Source organism: Pteropus alecto, unplaced genomic scaffold, assembly GCF_000325575.1.
Source record: "Pteropus alecto unplaced genomic scaffold, ASM32557v1 scaffold124, whole genome shotgun sequence".
Lineage (NCBI taxonomy): Eukaryota > Metazoa > Chordata > Mammalia > Chiroptera > Pteropodidae > Pteropus > Pteropus alecto.
Window position 1 is genome coordinate 1897322 of NW_006435779.1, and position 19243 is coordinate 1916564.

The window sequence follows — 19243 nt, forward strand, 5'->3', positions numbered from 1 at the left end:
CAATGCAACCAAAAAAACGAATGTTCCAGGCATTATTCTAAGGACCACAGATACATTAATTCTTCCTTACCATAACTCTATGAGGTATTTCTCTTATCACTACTCTTGTGGGGAAACTGAAGCACAGAGATCCTTGTGCTGCTAAGAGGCAGAGATTGAACCTGGCAATCTGGCTCCCGATGCTCAATATCTTATTATGATACATGCAATTTAGTTACTTCAAGGGAATTGATCATTTTTGGTCTTTCAACTTTACTCTTTCTTTTTCTTCCTTATACTGTAGTGGAGGGAAGCAAGAAACTCCATTGTCCAGATGTTCTTAACAGCAGGGTTCCAGAAGGATTTTTCCAGGAGGAGATGCTCATGTGACCCAGATGCCAAAGGCAGGTACCTGCCATTCGCAGCAGCAAAGGAAGCTTCAGCTCCTATAGAGACAACCAACAGGCACCCCCAGACTACACAGTGATCACATGGTGGACACTGACGGGGGTGCAGCATCTTCATTTATTCTCTGGTCTCTGGGCACTAGCAGCTACCCTTTTTATGCACCTCCAACCTTTCATTAGTTGAAAAGCAATTTCCTTTGTTCAGTCCCTCTTTGCCTATTTAGGTTATTTTTTTCTTGAATATTGACTGATTCTGACACGTTACTTAAATATATTACATTTTCCTGTCTTGTCAAATGCATATAATGAACACATATATACTTGACTTGACAAATGGAGGTAATCATGATGTCACAGTCAGGACCTATTTAAGGAGCACACATAACTGCCACCCCTGCTCCCTAATATCACTTTGTAATGATGGGAGAAAATTAGTTTTTAATTTATGAATTATAATGGCATTGTGAAACAACAAAGAGTGGCCCCTGCAGATAAGAAAAGTAGAATTCTAGGAAGAAAGAGCAGTTGGAGCCCTATGGATGGAGAAATCAGGGCAGAAGTTTAAAGGCATTCTTCCTAAGGGAGCCATGGAGAAACCCTTTGATGGGTATCAACAGGTACAGAGAGCAGGAGCGAGCCACTCTTGGGCATCTAAGCTGCATCCAGATCTGCTGAGAATATCAAAGTCCCTTGTTCTCACCTCTGTAAATACAGTCCCCAGCAGTGAAGGAGAGCCAAAGACAGGGAAGGGCCTCAGAAAAAGTCCTTGGGAATAAAAGCAGAGCAAAGCACAGACAGATACAGAGAAAGGAAGCAGGAGGAAAAGGGGGAGTCGGCTCAGAACACAGCCCTTCTTGCCGTGGTGCCCGTCCTGGTCTCCAGTCAGCCAGTCATCTCCTGGGTACCTCTGCCCTCCATGGGCACTCCCTCCCTGTTTATACAGAACTGCCATCAGAGGATCCAGCACTAGGGGACAGAGGCCAACAGCAGAGCCAGCAACACTGACCAGGATCATCCTTCCTTAACAAATAAATATGACAACTATTGGTCACCAGATATTTGAGGAAAACCACCACCAAGAAAGAGAAAGATGAAGAGAAATTTGAAACAGATAACTGATCCTGAAGGAATCAAAGATGACTCATGACACTAAAAAAAACCAAAATACAGATCTTAAATTTATTTTGATTTTTAAAAGTTAAAATTTATTTTAATTTTAAAAATTTGTACTAGCATGATTCAAGAAAGAAAGAAAGAAAGAAAGAGAGAGAGAGAGAGAGAGAGAAAGAAAGAAAGAAAGAAAGAAAGAAAGAAAGAAAGAAAGAAAGAAAGAAAGAAAGAAAGAAAGAAAGAAAGAAAGAAAGAAAGAGAAGTCTTGCTTCCACACTTGCTCCTCAACTTCATTCCTCTACACCACACAGGTAATCACTTTTATTAATTTGTGTGCAAATGCAAGCAAATATAAAAAAATGCATACTTATTTTCCTTCCTGGCTTACACAAAACATGACGTGCTAAATGTATGTGTTTGTTAGGGCTGCCATAACAAAGTACTATAAACTAGGTGGCATGAACAACAGATTTCTCTTGTCTCTTAGTTCTGGAGTTTATAAGTCTGAAATCAAGGTACTGGCAGGGTTGGTTTCTTCTAAGGGCTATGAGGAAAGGATATGTTCCAGCTCTCTCACTGTGGCTGTCTTCATGTTCACATGGTGTTCTACCTGTACGCAAGTCTGTCTCCAAATTTCTCCTTTTTGTAAGGACACTAGTTTTGTTGGATTAGGGCTCACCCTAATGACCTAATTTTCATTTGGTTTCTTCTTTAAAGATCTCATCTACAAATAAGGTCATGTTCTGAGGTCCTAGAGGTTAGGACTTGAACATGCAATTTTTGAGGGGACACAATTCAACCCATGAAATTATAATATCATTCTTCTTTTTTTTTCACTTAGTAATATGCTCCTGGAGGTATTCCCATATTAATACATAGAGCTCTTTTTCATTCCTTTTTATACTATGCACTACTTCATTTAGAGGATGTACAATGGTGCATTAGATCATTCCTCTATAAATGAACACCTGCGTTACTTTTACAATCTGTCGCTATTAGGTGTTTCAGGCATATTTGTATGATGTGGGATACATATGGGGTTACTGGGTCAAAGGGTAATGGCATCTGTAATTCTGATAGATATTGCCAGATCACCTTGGGGACCATTTTGCACTTCTTCCAGAATTGTATGAGAGGTCTTGTTTCCCACACAGATTTACTGACAGAGTATGCTGTTAATCTGAATTTTTAATTACCAATCTGCTAGGTGAAAAAAGCGTTCTTTTTGTAGTTTAATTCTTATTTCCCTTATGAGTGAGGCAAAGCCTATTTTATATATTTAAGGCCATTCATATCTCTTTTTCTGTGAATTGGCAAGTTTTTAATGCATTGCTACCTCTTTCCATTCTAGAATTCTAGACACTCCATGTTAACAAGATTAGCCCTTCATCTAGTATATGTGATGCTAGTATTTCCCCAAATTTGTCATTTGTCTTTTGATTTTGCCTTTTTAACTTTTCATTTTGGAGAATTTCAAACATTGAGATAAGTAGGGAGTATATAATGAACCCCATGCACCCATCACTGAACTTCAGTTAGTGACAACAGTTACTAACACATGACCAATCTTATTCCATTGATAATCCCACTTACTCCTACCCAAGATTATTTTAAGACACATCTCAGTCATCATAGCTATCTGTAACACATTCTGTTTGTATCTCTTTTTCATTTTATTTTTTAATTTTTGAAAAGATTTTTATTAAAATATAGCTAATATGCAATATTGTATTAGTTTCAGGGGTACACTGATTATTCGACATTTATATATCTAATGAAGTGATCACCATAGTAAGTCCAGCAAGCTCTGATACCATACAATGCTATCAAAATATTATTGACTATATTCTCTATGCTATAAACCAGATCCCCATGATTTATCTGGAAGTTGGAAGCTCTTATTTCCACATTTCCCCCTATTTTCTTTGATTTTTCAATTACAGTTGACATCCAATATTATTTTATATTAGTTTCAGGTATACAGCATAGTGGTTAGACATTTCTATAATTTCTGAACCGATACTCCTGAATAGTCTAGTACCGACCTGGCATTATACATAGTTGTTACCATATTATTGACTATATTCCCAATGCTTTACTTTACATTCCCACGACTATTTCATAACAATCAATTTGTACTTCTTAAGCCCTTCACATTTTCACCTTACCCTCATCCCTCTCCCATCTGGCAAACATCAGCTTGTTCCCTGCATCTATAAGTCTGTTTCTGTTTTATTTATTTGTTTATTTTGTTCTTTCGATTCCACATATAAGTGAGATCATATGGTATTTGTCTTTCTCTGTCTGACTTATTTCACTTATATAGCACCTCCAAGTCCCTCCATACCGTCGCAAATGGTAAGATTTCATTCTTTTTATAGCTGAGAAATATTCCATTGTATATATGTACCACAATTTCTTTATTCAATTTTCTATTGATGAGCACTTATGTTGCTTCCATTTCTTGGCTATTGTAAATAATGCTGCAATGAACATAGGGTCGCATATATCTTTTCGAATTAGTGTTTAGTTTCTTAGAATAAATACCCAGAAATAGAATTACCAGGTCATAGGTAATTCTATTTTTAATTTTTTGAGGAATATCCCTGTTATTTTCTATAATGGCTACACCTATTTGCAATCCCATCAATGGCGCACAAAAGTTCCCTTTTCTGCACATCCTCACCAACATTTTGTTTGTTGATTTATTGATGATGGCCATTATGACAGGTGTGAGGTGATATCTCATTGTGGTTTTGATTTGCATTTCTCTGATGACTAGTGATGTTGAGCATCTTTTCATATGTCGTTGGCCATCTGTAAGACTTTTGTAGAAAAAATGTCTATTCAAGTTCTTTGCCCATTTTTAAGTTGGATTGTTAGGTTTTTTTTGATGTTAAGTTGCATAAGATATTTATAAATTCTGGATATTAACCCCTTATCCGATAGATCATTGATGAATATCTTCTCCCATTCAGTAGGTTGTCTTTCCATTTAGTTGACGATTTCCTTTGTTGTGCAAAAACATTTATGTTTGATGTAGTTCCATTTGTTTACTTTTTCTTTTATTTCCTTTGCCCAAGGAGACATATGCAAAAAGGTATTACTAAAAGCAGTGTCAGAGAGTTTATCACCTATATTTCCTCTTCGAGTTTTCTAATTTCAGGTCTTATATTTAAGTCTTTAATCCATTTTGAGTTTATTTTTGTATATGGTATAAGAAGGTGGTCTAGTTTCATTTTTTTTGCATGTATCTGTCCAGTTTTCTTAATACTATTTATTAAATAAACTGTCTTTACCCCATTGTATATTCTTGCCTACTTTGTCATAGATTAATTGACCATATAGGCATGGGTTTATTTCTGAGCTCTCTATTCTGTTCCATTGGTCTTTGTGTCTGTTTTTATGCCAATGCCATGCTGTTTTGGTTACTATAGCCTTGGAGTATAGTCTGATATCAGGTAGCATGAAACCTCCAACTTTGTTCTCTTTCTCAAGATTGCTGCAGCTATTCAGGGTCTTTTGTGGCTCTATGTAAATTTTAGAATTGTTGTTTGAGTCTGTGAAAAATGTCATTGGTATTTTGATAGGAATTGCATTGAATCTATAGATTGCTTTGAGTATTATGGACATTTAAATGATGTTAATTCTTGCTATCCATGAGCATGGTACATGCTTTCATTTATTTGTATCTTCATCTTTTTCTTTCTTCAATGACTTATAATTTTCTAAGTACAAGACTTTACCTCTTTGGTTAAATTTATTCCTAGATATTTTATTATTTTGCACAATTGTGAATAGGAATGTTTTCTTAATTTCTCTTTTTGATAATTTCTTATTGGTGCAACTTATTTCTGAATGTTCCTGATCTTAAAGAAAATGCTTTTAGCTTTTCCCCATGGAATATATTAGTTGTGGTTTGTCATATATGGCCTTTATTATGTTGAAGTATGTTCCTTTTACTCTCACTTTGCTGAGTTTTTATCAAAAATGAATGCTGGATTTTGTCGAATGCTTTTTCTGCATTTATTGATGTGATCATATGATTTTCATCCTTCATTTTGTTTATGTGGTGTATCACGTTAATTTATTTGCAGAGGTTGAACCATCCCAGGAATAAATCAGACTTGATCATGGTGTATGTTTTTTTTAATGTATTGCTGAATTTGGTTTGCTAATATTTTGTTGAGGATTTTTTCAACTATGTTCATCAGAGATATTGGCTTATACTTTTTTTTATTATTATTTATAATGTCTTTGTCTGATTTGGGAATCACTGTAATGGTGTGTCATAAAATGAGCTTCGAAGCCTCTTTCCTCTTGAATTTTTTGGAATGCTCGAGAAGAATAGGTGTTAACGTTTCTTTGAAAGTTTAGTAACATTGACCTGTGAGCCATCTGGTCCAGGATTTTCGTTTGTAGGGAGGTTTTTACTGATTTTGATTTTGTTAGTAGTAATCGGTCTGTTCAGATTTTTTGTTTCTTCTTGATTCAGTCTTGGGGGAGTGTATGTTTCTAGGAATATATTTCTTTCTCCCAGGTTGTCCAAGTTTTTGACATACAATTGCTCATAGTATTTTCTTACAATTCTTTGTATTTCTGTGGTGTCAGTTATCACTTCTCTTTCATTGCTGATTTTATTTAATTGAATGCTTTCTTTTTTTCTTGATGATTTTGGTTAAAGGTTTGTCAATTTTGTTTATCTTTTCAAAGAACCAGCTCTTGGCTTAATTGATCTTTGGTATTATTTTTTTAGACTCTATTTTATTTCCACTCTGATCTTTATTATTTCCTTTCTTCTACTCACTTTGAGCTTTGTTTGCTTTTCTTTAACTAGTTACTTTAGGTGTAAGGTTACATTGTTTATTTGAGATTTTTCTTGTTTCTTCATGTAGGCTTGTTTTGCTATGATTATCCCTCTTAGGACTGCTTTTGCTATGTCCAATGGATTAGGAGTAAATGTATTTTTGTTTTCATTTGTCTCAAGGTATCTTTTGATTTCTTCCTTGATCATTATTAACCCATCCATTGTTTGATAGTATGTTATTTAGCCTCCATGTATTTGTGTATTTTTCATGTAATTTATTTCTAGTTTCACACTATTGTGATCAGAAAAGTTGGTATTACTTAAATCTTCTTAAATTTATTGAGACTTGCTTTGTAGATTAGCATGTGGTCTATCTTGGAAAACATTCCATGTGCACTTGAAAAGAACGTATATTTTGCCACTTTAGGGTGAAATGCTTAAAAATCTCAAATCCATCTAATCTAGTGTGTCATTTAAAGGCTGCTCTTTCCTTGCTGATTTTCTGTCTGGTAGATCTATCCTTTGATTCCAATGGGTGTTAAAGTTCCCTACTATAACTGTATTGCTGTCAATCTCTCCTTTATGTTGGTTAATATTTGCTAAATATATTTAGGTGCTCCTATGTTGGGTGCATAAATATTTATAAGGATTATATCCTCTTGTTGGATTGATCGCTTTATCATTCCTGTTTCTCTTTGTCTCTTATTATTACCTTTGTTTTAAAGTCTATTTTGTCTGATATAAGTATTGCTACCTAAGCTTTTTAAAATTTCCATTTGCATGAAATATATTTTTCCATCCATTTACTTCCAATCTAGGTGTGTCTTTCAATCTGAAGTGGGTCCCTTATAGTCTTCATATGTATGGGTCTTATTTTCTTATCCATTCAGCTACCTTAAGTCTTTTCATTGGAACATTTAATTCATTTACATTTAAAGTGATTATTCATAGGTTCGTAGTTATTGCCATTTTATTATTCATATTTATCTTCTCTCTCCCTTTCTTCTTCTTAAAAAGTCCCTTTAACATTTTTTTTTTTTTTTTTTTTTTTTTTTTTTTTGTTGGCTTGGTGGTGATTAATTCCTTTAGCTCTTTCTTCTCAGGGTAGCTCTTTACATCTCCTTCAATTTTAACTAATAGCCTTAGTGGGTAGAGTAGTCTTGCTTATAGGTCCCTGCTTTTCATCACTTTGGATATTTTGTGCCAATCCCTTCTGGCCTGCAAAGTTTCTGTTGAGAAATCGGTTGACAGGTTTATGGGAGCTCATTTTTAAGTAACTAATTGCCTTTCTCTTGTTGCTTTTAATATTCTCTCTTTGAGAGATTCCAGGTCAAGATGGCGGAATAGGTATATACTATGCTTGCCTCCTCTCATGACCTTTTGAAAATTACAACTGAACTACAGAACAACCATCACTGAAAAGTGCCTTAAGTCTAGGTGAATGGAAGTCCTACAACTGAGGACATACAGAAAAAAGCCACCTCAAGACCAGGGGAAGAGGTGGAGACTTGGAAAATGCTGGTCCCACATTACATGTGGCAGTTAAAAATTGGGAAGGATATCTTGGCTGTGGAGGTTCCCCTGGAGGAGCAAGGGTTCCCAGTCCCACACCAGCCTCCCCAGCCCAGCATCCCAATGCTGGGAAGAGATGTCCCCATAACTTCTGGCTGCAAAAACCAGCAGAGATTTTAGCTGAATGAGAAAGAGGGTGGCTGGAGACACAGGCGTCCCACTTAAAGAGCTTTGCTGATAGACTAACTCACTCTGAGCTCTAGCACTGGGGCAGAAGCTTGAAAAAACATTTGGGGAGGAACTGAATTATCTGGCTTCAGGGCAAGAGCTAGAGGGGCAGCTTTCTCCTAGACAGAAATTCTAGCAGAATACATTATTTCTTTGTTGACCCCTCTCCACTGCTGCTATGCAGGCAGCTGCCATATCTGAGTCTCTATCAACCAGGCTAACACTGATTGCCCTGTCTTGATTCCCTGAAACCTCGCCCAACCCAAATTATGGCCCACCCCTGCTGCTTCTACTGGCTTTTCCATACAAATATCCTGTTATGATTCATGCTGCAAACTTTCCTAAAATCTCTCAAAGGTTCACAAACCTCAAACAAGCAGCATTTGGCCTCGATGTGCCCCATACCTCCTGCTAAACAGCTCCAAGCTTGGCACTAGTGGAAGCCAGCCTCGGTTCACAGCTTAGCTTCTCCCAGGCACCTCCAAGCCCAGCACAAGTGACAACCACCTGCAGATTTGTTTGTAGTTCGTACCAAGTGGCCCTTGCCAGGACACAGGCAGCAGCTTACCTTAGGCTGCACCAGAGCTCCTCCCAAGAGACTCCAGAACCAACACATGAGGTGGTCAGCTTCAGACCACACCAGAGTACCATCCAATCGCCTCTACAAATCACATACCCAAAGTGCACCAGAGCCCTGCTAAAGCTCCTCCATTGTAGTTATGGCTAGTCCTTACAAGAAATCAGCCTCCCATTGACTAGCAAACAACAACCAAGACTCAACTACAACAGGAAGGCACACACAACCCATACAAGGGACATACCTGGGGCACCGAGCTGAGGTAACTGGGGAGACTGCACCACTGGGCCCCATAGTACAACTACCACACAAGGCCAGTATACTAAGACCAGGACAGGAGACATAGCTCAACCCTACCTAAGATATAGGAACAAATACAGGGAGGCAGCCAAAATAGGGAGACAAAGAAACATGTCTCAAATAAAATAACAGAACAAAGCTCCAGAAAAAGAAATAAACAAAATGGAGACAAGCAATCTACCAGGTGCAGAGTTCAAAACATTTGTTATAAATATGCTCAATGAATTTAGGAGAAATATAGATGAACTAAGTGAGAACTTACACAAAGAGACAGAAAATATAAAAAAGAACCTGTCAGAAATGAAGATTATAATAACTGACATGAAGAATACATTAAATGAAATCAACAGCAGATTAGATGAAGTGGAGAATCAAATGAGCATTTTGGAAGACAAGGTAACAGAAAACACCCAATCAGAGCAGCAAAAACTATCATCTAAAAAAATGAAGATAGTTTAAGGGCCCTCTGGGATATCATTAAGCATAACAACTTTTGCATTGCAGGGATAGCAGAGAAGAAGAGGGAGAGCAGGGATTGAAAACCTACTTGAAGAAATAATAACAGAAAACTTCCTTAACCTGGTGAAGGAAATAAACATATAAGCCCAGGAAGCACAGAGTCCCAAGAAAGAGGAATCCAAAGAGGCCCATACCAAGACACATCATAATTAAAATGCCAAGGATTAAAGACAAAGAGAGACTTTTAAAAGCAGCAAGAGAAAAACAGTTACCTACAAAGGAGCTTTGAGACTGTCAGCTGATTTCTCAACAGAAACTTTGCAGGTCAGAAGGAATTGGCATGAAATATTCAAAGTGATGCAAAGCCACGACCCTCAACCAATATTACACAGCAAAGCTATTGTTTAGAATGGAAGGAAAGATAAAGAGTTTCCCAAAGAAGAAAGAGTTGAAGGAGCTCATCACTACCAAACTAGTATTTCAAGAAATGTCAAAGTGAGTTCCCGAAAAAAAAAAAAAAGATAAAAAATATGAATAATAAAAAGGCAATAACTACATGTCTATTGACAAATACTTTAAATGTAAATATGGTATAAATGCTCCAATCAAAAGATGCAGGGTGGCTGAATGGATAAGAAAACAAGATCCTTACATATGCTGCTTACAAGAGACTCACTTCAGATCAAAAGACATACACAGACTGAAAGTAAAGGATGGAAAAAGATATTTCATGAGAATGAAAACAAACAAAAGAAATTGTGGTTGCAGTATACATATCAAACAAAGTAGACTTTAAAACAAAACCTATAACAAGAGACAAAGAAGGACTCAGTAATTTCACTTCTGGGTATTTATCCAAAGAAATCCAGAACACTAATTCAAAAAGATATATGCATCCATATGTTCACTGCAGCATTATTTACAATAACTAAGATGTGGAGGCAATGGATAAAGAAAAAATGTCACATATGTACAATGGAATAGTACTAAGCCATAAAAAAATCTAAAAGAATGAAATCTTGCTATCTGCAATAACATGGATAGACCTAGAGGGCATTATTATGCTGAGTAGAATAAGTCAAAGAAAGATAAATGCCTTATGATTTCACTTACATGTAGAATCTAAAGAACAAAATAAACAAATAAAGTAGAAACAATCTTATAGATACAGAGAACATTTTGACGTTGCCAAATGGGAGGGAGTTTTGAGGGTGGGAGGAAAAGTGGAAGAGATTAAGAAGTACACATTGGTAGTTACAAAATAATCATGGGGTTGTGAAATTTTTGAAATTTCCACAGTTTTGAAATTTCATTTATTTGTCTGCAGGCGAAATAAAGTATTTCTTCTCTTTTTATTTTTTTCGTTTCTTCTTTTTGTGACTGATCTGTTCATGTCATTCATTCATTTTCTTATTGAATAGTAGAAGTTTTTTCTATATTAAAGATATTAATTAGTTGCATATATGTGTAAAATTACAAGTTTTCCCCCAGTTTATACTAGATTTTAAAAATCTCAAGTAGTCAATCTTCTTACCATTTTTTTTTTAGTTTTCTTTAAGTATCATAATAAAGTTCTTCTTTACCCAGAAATTGCCTGTATTTTTTTATTTTTTTATGTTTTTTTCTTTTATTTTTTCCTTTTTCTCCTATTCTAAATGCCAACTTTATTTAGATGTATAAATATGGAGAGACTATGTGGATATGTTTTTTTTTTTTTTTTTTTTTTTTTTTTTGCTTTTCCCCTGAGCTTTATTGAAGTATAATAGACAATTAGTTGCTCATATTTACATTGTATAATTCAATGAGGTTTTTTTTTTTTTCAATTATAGTTGGCCTACAATAATATATTAGTTTCAGTTGTACAGCATAGTGACTAGAGATCTGTATAACTCATGAGGTGATCACCCCACTAAATCAGGTACCCCTTTTCTCCTAACACATTTTTTTACGACATTGTTGACTATTTTCCTTATGTTACAGTTATATCTCCATGACTTTTTTGTATCCATCCATTTGTACTTCTTAATTCAGCATCCTCTCAATCCCCCCTCCCATCTATTAGCCTTCAAAGTATTCTCTATATCTATTCTCTATATCTATTTGTTTCCATTTTTATTATTGTTATTTATTTTGTTCTTTAGAGTCCACATGTACATGAAATCATGTAGTATTTGTCTTTCTCTATCTGACTTACTTCATTCAGTGTAATACCCTCTAGGTCCATCACGGCAATATCTTCTCCATCCCCTTCCTTTTAGTCCGTGTGTGTCTTTTAATCTGAAGTGAGTCTCTCGTAGGCAGCATAGGTAGGGGTCTTGTTTTCTTATCCATTCAGCTTCTCTCTCTTTTGGTTGGAGCACTTAACTCTTTTCCATTTGAAGTACTTGTTGATAAATATGTAGTTATTATCATTTTTTATTCATGTTTTTGATACACATTTTTTCTTCTTAAAGAAGTCCCTTCAACAAGTCCTGTAATATTGACTTGGTGTTAATGAATTCCTTTAGTTTATTTTTTTCTGGATAGCTCTTTATCTATCCTTCAACTCTAAATGATAGCTTTGCTGGATAAAGTATTCTTGGTTGTGTATCCTGAGTTTCCAACACTTTGAATATTTTGTGCCAAGCCCTTTTGTCCCACAAAGTTTCTTTTGTGAAATCAGCTGCTAGTCTTATGGGAGCTCCCTTGTAGGTAACTAATTGCTTTTCTTTTGTTGCATTTAAGATTCTCTCTTTGCATTTAACCTTTAGCATTTTAATTATGATGTGTCTTTGAATTCATATTTTTGGAGACACTCTGAGCTTCCTGGGGGTAAATGTCTATTTCCTTCAACAAGTTAAGGAAATTTTCCACCATTATTTCTTCAAATATATATATTTTTGTTCTCTCTCTTCAGATACCCCTATGACACAGATGTTGTTACCCTTAATTTTGTCCCATAGGGTCCTTAAATTATATTTATATTCTTGATTACTTTTTTCTTTCTGTTCTTGTTGGGTGTCATTGGCTTCCTCACCCTCTGTATTGGTGTTTCAATCCTCTTCCTCCTCCATCCTGCTGATTCCCTCTAATATACTCTTCATCTCAGATAATATGTTCTTCATTTCTGACTGGTTCCTTTTAATAATTTCCATTTCCAGTTTTATGTTTTTTCTCTTTGTTAAAGTTCTCTCTAAATTTATCTACACTTCCTTTAATTTTATTGAGCATCTGTATAACCAGTATTTTGAACTCTGCATCTGTTAGATTGCTTGACTCCATTATTTCTGTATCTATGTTCTCTTCTTTCATATGGTTTCTCCTTCTTTGTCTTCCCATTTTGGCTGGCTTTCTGTGTCCATTTCTATGTACTAAGCAAAGTTCCTAAGTCTCCCAGTCTTATCAGTGTAGCTTTGTGTAGTAGGTGTCAAGCGACACAGCCCTGAGAGAGGATCAGCTGCAGGCCAAGTTTAGCCCCAGCCTGTGCCCCTCTGGGGCCACCTGTTAAGATTCAGCAAGCAAACTTAGATGCTGTGCTTATAGTTGCCTCAAGAAGCCACACCAGAAACTGAGATCAGCTGCCACCAGTGTGAGTCTTGGGGCTGCTCAGTAAGTGGCACAGGACTCGAGGAGGACACAATTGAATATGGCTTGGGTAGGGCGAGTTGGGGGAGGCAGAGTTTCAGGGAATCCTTTGGGTGGAGAGACCTCTGTTAGCCAGTTTGATGACTTCTCAGCTATGAAAGCACTGCATCGGCACCCTGAGGTAGGGGAGGGCTCAGCAGAGGAGCAATGGATAACATCAGTACTTTAGCCCGAGAGAAAGTGTCACCTCTGGCCTTCGTTCCAACAACTTAGTGTTCTTCTGTAAGTCCCTGGTGCCCCTTCTCCCACCCCCACCCCACAACCAACCTACCTGATCAGAGCAAGCAGGTCTGTCACCACAAAGGTCCGACTGCGAACACAGGCCCTTTGATAGGTGTCTGCGGCTGCTGGCTGCCTCAGCTTCTCAGCAGCTAGGGACCAGGAAGCCTTGCATCTTCACCCTCTCCTACCTCCAGCTGTTGCAGGGTGATTTCTTATTTCTCTCTCAAGTCATAGGGCTTCTGTTCATCTAGATTCCCAGGCAATTCTGCTTCCATCTCAACTTTCATGTGGTCGAATGAGGGGATGAGTGAAGTTTCTATCATCTATGCCATTTTGCCACTCTCTTATTTTTCCTTTTGTAAACTCTTAAAATTTTAAGCATTATGGACTTAATGTATCATATGTAATGAGATAGATAGTGTTTTAACTTCTTCAAATATCTAGCATTTTTTCTAACAGAATTTATTAAATAATCTCATTTATTTAATATGCTACATCTAAAGACACAAATTCCAATATAAACATGAGTTAGTTTATATGCTTCACTTTGTCCCAGTGAAATAGCTACCTATTCTTCCTTCAGTACCACATTGTTTTATTTTCTGTAGTTGCAGTCCAATGTTTCTTTATTTCATAGGGCTAGTCATTTCTCTTCACTGTTGTCTTTTCTAAATTGCATTGGCCTTTCCCATTGAAAAGCTATTTATATCTTGCAGGCCATAGAAAATATTTCAAAAAATTATTAAAGTTTTCATTAAAAGAAAAATAAAAATTCAACAATTTAATAAATATAAACAAAATCTTAAAAGAAAGAAAAAAACCCAAACAAAAAATTTCCCCAAATCCCACCAAGCAGGAAACTAAACAGTGTTAAATATGGGATGAATAGCATTCTAGACATCTGTCTAGATATATATACAAATTGAAAGATTTGTATTTACTATTTGACTTTACTAGGAGAATAAAAACTTGTGTGAAATTGAAGAAATTGCTGAACTTTAGGAAAATGTTTTTTTTAATAAGATGTCTCTAAAATTATTCTAAAAGATATCTCTAAAATTATTCCTAAAATTATTCTCAAATTATTCTAAAATTATTCTCTAAAATTATAAGGTTATAAAATTATTAGAAAATTGAATTTATTATATGTTTTTATCTACATGTCTCAATTTTGAATAAAACTATTGATTCCCTGGTATAAAATATGAGAATATTTGTATTCTTCTACTTTTTCTCCACTAACATTTTGTTAGCTATCTTTCATTTTTATTTTGTCAAGTGTTACAACATTTATATTTAGAAATGCTTACAATAAACATTTCTACAATCACTTAGTTTCAGTCTGTGTTTATATGAATGTAACACATAACACTGACCTTTTCCTTTTTTACTACATAAAATTAAAAATAATTTTTTAAAGTTTCACCATTGATTCTATGTATTAGCAAATCATTTTTTATAAGAAGTACAGTATGCAATATTTCTTGAATTCTTTCTCTTTTTTTTAGTCAAAATTCACTTTTTCATCTTTTCTTCATCAAGCTGTAACAAAATTGGCACATACAAAAAGGTACCGATATTGGGCCTAATTAAAGAAAATGCCTCCGGATAAGTGATAAGAAGATGAAAATAACAAAGACAAGCAAAGAAGTTGGAGTTTTTAGAAAATGAGTTCAAATGTTAGTTCTGCCACAATCTGTGACCAGAAGTGACTTGTTCTATCTAAGCCTTTTTCTCATCTGTCGTTGGATTTGAGATCACTTGTGTTACTGTTGTAACAGTCTGAACTTTTTGTCACTGATATGTCCCTTTTTGGCCATGTGAGACCACACTGGTCTAGGCTAAGGAAAGAAGACCACAGTGGTTAAGGTGTTTTGAGGATTTGGACTTGGCTCAACAATTTTCACTTGATTTGCTCAGATCGGGCGGCCTGGACCCAAAGCCCAGCTTGCAGGCTGGTGACACCACACCCAAACCTTAGGTAGCAGGGAACAGAGGGATAGAGAAGGATCAGCACCTATCCTGGAGTGAGGATGACAGTGAAAATAGAACTCTTCAATTCTGCTTCTAACTTTTCTACCTATGCTGTTTTAAATCAGGTTCTGCTCAAATGGAAAAAATCTGAACACTTCTGTAACCTGTTCTCCCCCATTTGTTTGTTTTTAAATCTTTCTGTCTTTGTTTTAACAAACCTCTAATAAATCAAGACAGGTAGTACTTGTAGTCCCATCCCAACATGCTTTATCTCCCTGATTGCCATTCTCTCCAAAAACTAAACACATATTCTCCCAGGGCTGTGCTTTGTCCTCCACCCACCACCACTTTCCCAAATGCTCACTATACTTACAGTAGATGCTGTTGAACAGGTGAATAATCCCCACATCTGGACTTAAAGGTCATGGTTTTGGGAAGGGAAGAGGGTATAAATGCTGATGACAAGCCCTGGAGTTTAGGTGAGAATCCTGGGGCATCTTCCTATGTTTGCTCTCTAAAATAGGTTAAACTGTTTTCAAAAACCAGGAGATTAAAAAATTGCATTTCAGTATTAGAGTGAAATTTTTAAGAGATTATCTTAAATACCTACCTGATCTCCAGCAGAGAAAGACACTTGAACAGAGTTGACAGAGTTAGATGCCTAATGACAACAAGATGATCACAGATGATCACAAACTTCTGTGTTTTTGTCTTCTTATTTCTGGTTTAGAGCTATGAAGTGATTACATTTAACTCACTGCTCCTGCTCAAAAGTAATGCTATAACACAATTTAGGTTATAGAAAATTTCTTACAGCCCTTATATTTTTTATGACTGAAACTCGTGTTTTCCTCATGACTGGTAATTCAGTATCTCCATCTTAGTCACTTGTGCTCACTGACTGCTATTGTCTTAAACTTGGAGAAACCACTAAGAGCCCCTCTTTGTTTCTAAGGAGAAGAAGATTAATTTGCCTTGTGTGCTCACTTACTTATGGAGCAAGAAGTGGACTTCCTGTCCTAGGAGTGTTTTGTTTCTTAGGTACTAGTTAGAAGAGGTGAATCAGAAACTGAAGGGATTTTTAATGGCCAGCAATTCTCTCTGCTAACCATTTTGGCAAGACCTAGGTCCTAATGCTCCCTTGTTACCCTGGATGGAAGATGAGACCAAAACCAATAGTGGCAGGATTCTTCAAGACCAGATGTCTCCAACACCACAGCCCTGGCCTTTGCCTTGCCTCTTCTAAAAGTGGAGAAATTGCTTCTCCTGGAGCCTGAGACAGACATAAGTCACACCTAGCCCTAGAATAAGCTGAGCTTCCAGGCTCTGCATTTTGCCAAGCCTCAGAATTCTACAACTTGCTCAAAAGATTCAGCTGCTCTATCCCCCTTGACCCTGTGAACTTCTAAGATTTGCAAGCAAGGATGAAGAAGGCATTGAGAAGTATACTGGTAAGATGAGCTCACCTTTTTCTGGAAGTTTTGTGCTAAGTCTCTTCCCTGATTTCTGGGCTTAGTAGGTCCTCCCTATTCTTCTAACACCCTCCTGACTTCCTCTTTGCTCACCAATCATCTGCATCTGACAAACTAGAAAAAAAAAAAAAAAGGAACAATAAAACTCACATCCCTACCCCAACAGCTTCATCCCTTTTTCCAGAGGCTTGCATGTTCTTTCACCCTTTTGGGGTTATAAATCTTCCTAGGAGATAAAGAAGGGTTTGAGCCAGAGCCTTTATTTCCTCAGATCCATTCCCTCTGAATGTTAGAATTGTAGTGGCATCGTCCCTCAAGCTCCCCTCTACTTTGGCTCCAGAGGCTCCTCTTCCAGTTGGGGAGGCCATTGTTATTGGTGAAGATAAGCCTCTAGCCAGAGTTTCCCAGACTCCTTCAGTGAGTGAACAATGTTGGCAAAGGCTGAGAGCAGGGGCTTGGACTGGTACTCTATGCTATGCTTGGCTCAGAGGGACTGCACCAGGGGAGCTACTGCATGATAATAGTGTTAAGACATCATAGAGGAAAGATGGTGCTCAATATGGAAGTTAACATGTCCACCGAACCAGCCATCGAAGGCAGACTTGTAGATGCTGCATGTTGCTTGAAGTAGAGTGGAGACAGTCCACATTCCAGTCTTGATTAGTGTGCATGGAGATATGTTTCATCTGTGTCACTCACACAAATCATTTGCTTCCCAGGAACCTGACCATGAAGAAAAGGCCCAGGAGGCCTTTCAATCCAAACAACGGCACATAAATGAGGAAGATGCAGACATAAAAGGTGATCACCCAGGCCAAGTCCACCCACTTCTTCTTCTGGATAACAAAATAGAAACTATACCACTGGAAATAGAGAGGCAGCAAGGCTGACTGTCCAGTCAAGAACTATTTGTGCTGGTGATTGTATGGCAAGTACCATTTTCTTTTGTTTCCCAAGCTCCACATTGAGGGTCTTACCCAAGGCAAAGAAGAAGGGTGCATATTGATGTCTGGATCTTTGTGGAAGAACTTGGGTTTGGCCTGGTGCTGGAAGTACATGTGGTTCCAATAGCTGGCAGGGGCCCCCTTCAGGTGATCAGTCAGGAAATGATGTAGTAGGTAGTTCCACTTAGAGGTGCTAAAGATAGACAGGTGCCCCAAGTCATCCTACAACCAGCCAGTCTGGAGCTGAACTGTGTTGAGCAGCACTACACAAAAAAGGAAGGGCATGAAGGACATCCCAAAGACTTAAAGAGTGAGCCAGGCCACAACGTCCAGCATCAAGATGTATAGCAGGTACAGGTGGAAGAAGACACAGCCTTCATATGCCCCATCCTTTTGACTGTATCCCGCAGCTCCTGGAACTCATCAGTTGGCACTTTATTCTCAGTGGGCTCAAAGCTGGGCTGCTCCAGAGACAGTTCTCCAGTTTAGAGGGAGTTCATGTACTTGCTCACACGGACCTTGTTGATGTGGATTGCAACAAAGGGATCCATGGCATCTTGCCCTGCTTAGTGGCTGATGACTTGTGAGCCCCTGGGGTGCTGGCAGGTGAACTCGCTGATGTTGTACACCTTCCACTCTATCACCAGCCACCGCTGCACTGCTTCTTCCCAAGTAAGTAGAGCGAGATCAGCCCGTGGGCCAGAGTCTTGGGAGCCATTTGGGCCTGGCACCACCTCACACTGGCTAGGCAAAGGCAGTCAGGTAAGTGCTCCGGGAGTGGGTCTGCTGGCATACACCTGGAGCCCACAGCCTCTGCGTCGGGTTTTCAGCACCTGTGGCCCGGACCCTTTTGTTTCCTCCAGACTGAGTGATTTGACTGTTATCGCCATGTAAACTTTATGCATTTTTGTTGTTATCTCATAGCTTCATGTCATTTCTTTTCATCTTACACATACTTATGATGGTACCCAACTGCCCAGATCTTCTGTTTACTCTGCTGTCTTGTGGATAAGTTCTCTTTAATATTTATTCCATCTTATATGACAGTCATTTGCCTTCTCCTCTGAGCCACAATCTGTAGCCTGAGAGTTGCTTTATATTAATTTTTGTTTGACTGGAGGACATGTGGGATGGGGGTGGGGGACAATGCTGAGCCAACTGGAATTGTTGACTCTCTTACCTGAACACTGCTCTTTCTTCTGAGCACTCATTTAGTGTCTTATATTGGGGACTAACACCCTCACAGAGATGTATCTCATTCTGATGGGCTTTGAGTCATTTTCTCAACACAGCAAAGGATCCTAAAAATGGCAAAGGAGCCTAGAAAATGGCCCCTTCTGGCCTTTTATATAATCAGGTGGTAATATGTAAGATATTCCACTCCCAACAGTTTTTCTTCTCTATCCCCTGAGACTTCACGGCCATTCATTTTTCCCCAAACTGGAGGACATTTGTGAGAATTTTCTGTATTTCCTGGTTTCAAAGTAGGTGAAAGGGAAGATACTTATTAGTTTAAAATCTGTCTCAGGGAGCTCAGTAAAATACCTTAGTGGACCATCTGACATGTCAAAAGTTAGATCTCAGAGGCTAGCCTACATTGGTGAGGAGAGAAACTACAAGATAAGAAA

General features: G+C 37.5%; 1 pseudogene; it reads right to left on the reverse strand.

Moving 5' to 3' along the window:
• Positions 1-17041: 17041 nt before the first annotated feature.
• On the reverse strand, positions 17042-18826 carry LOC102879404 (annotated as a pseudogene).
• Positions 18827-19243: the final 417 nt, after the last annotated feature.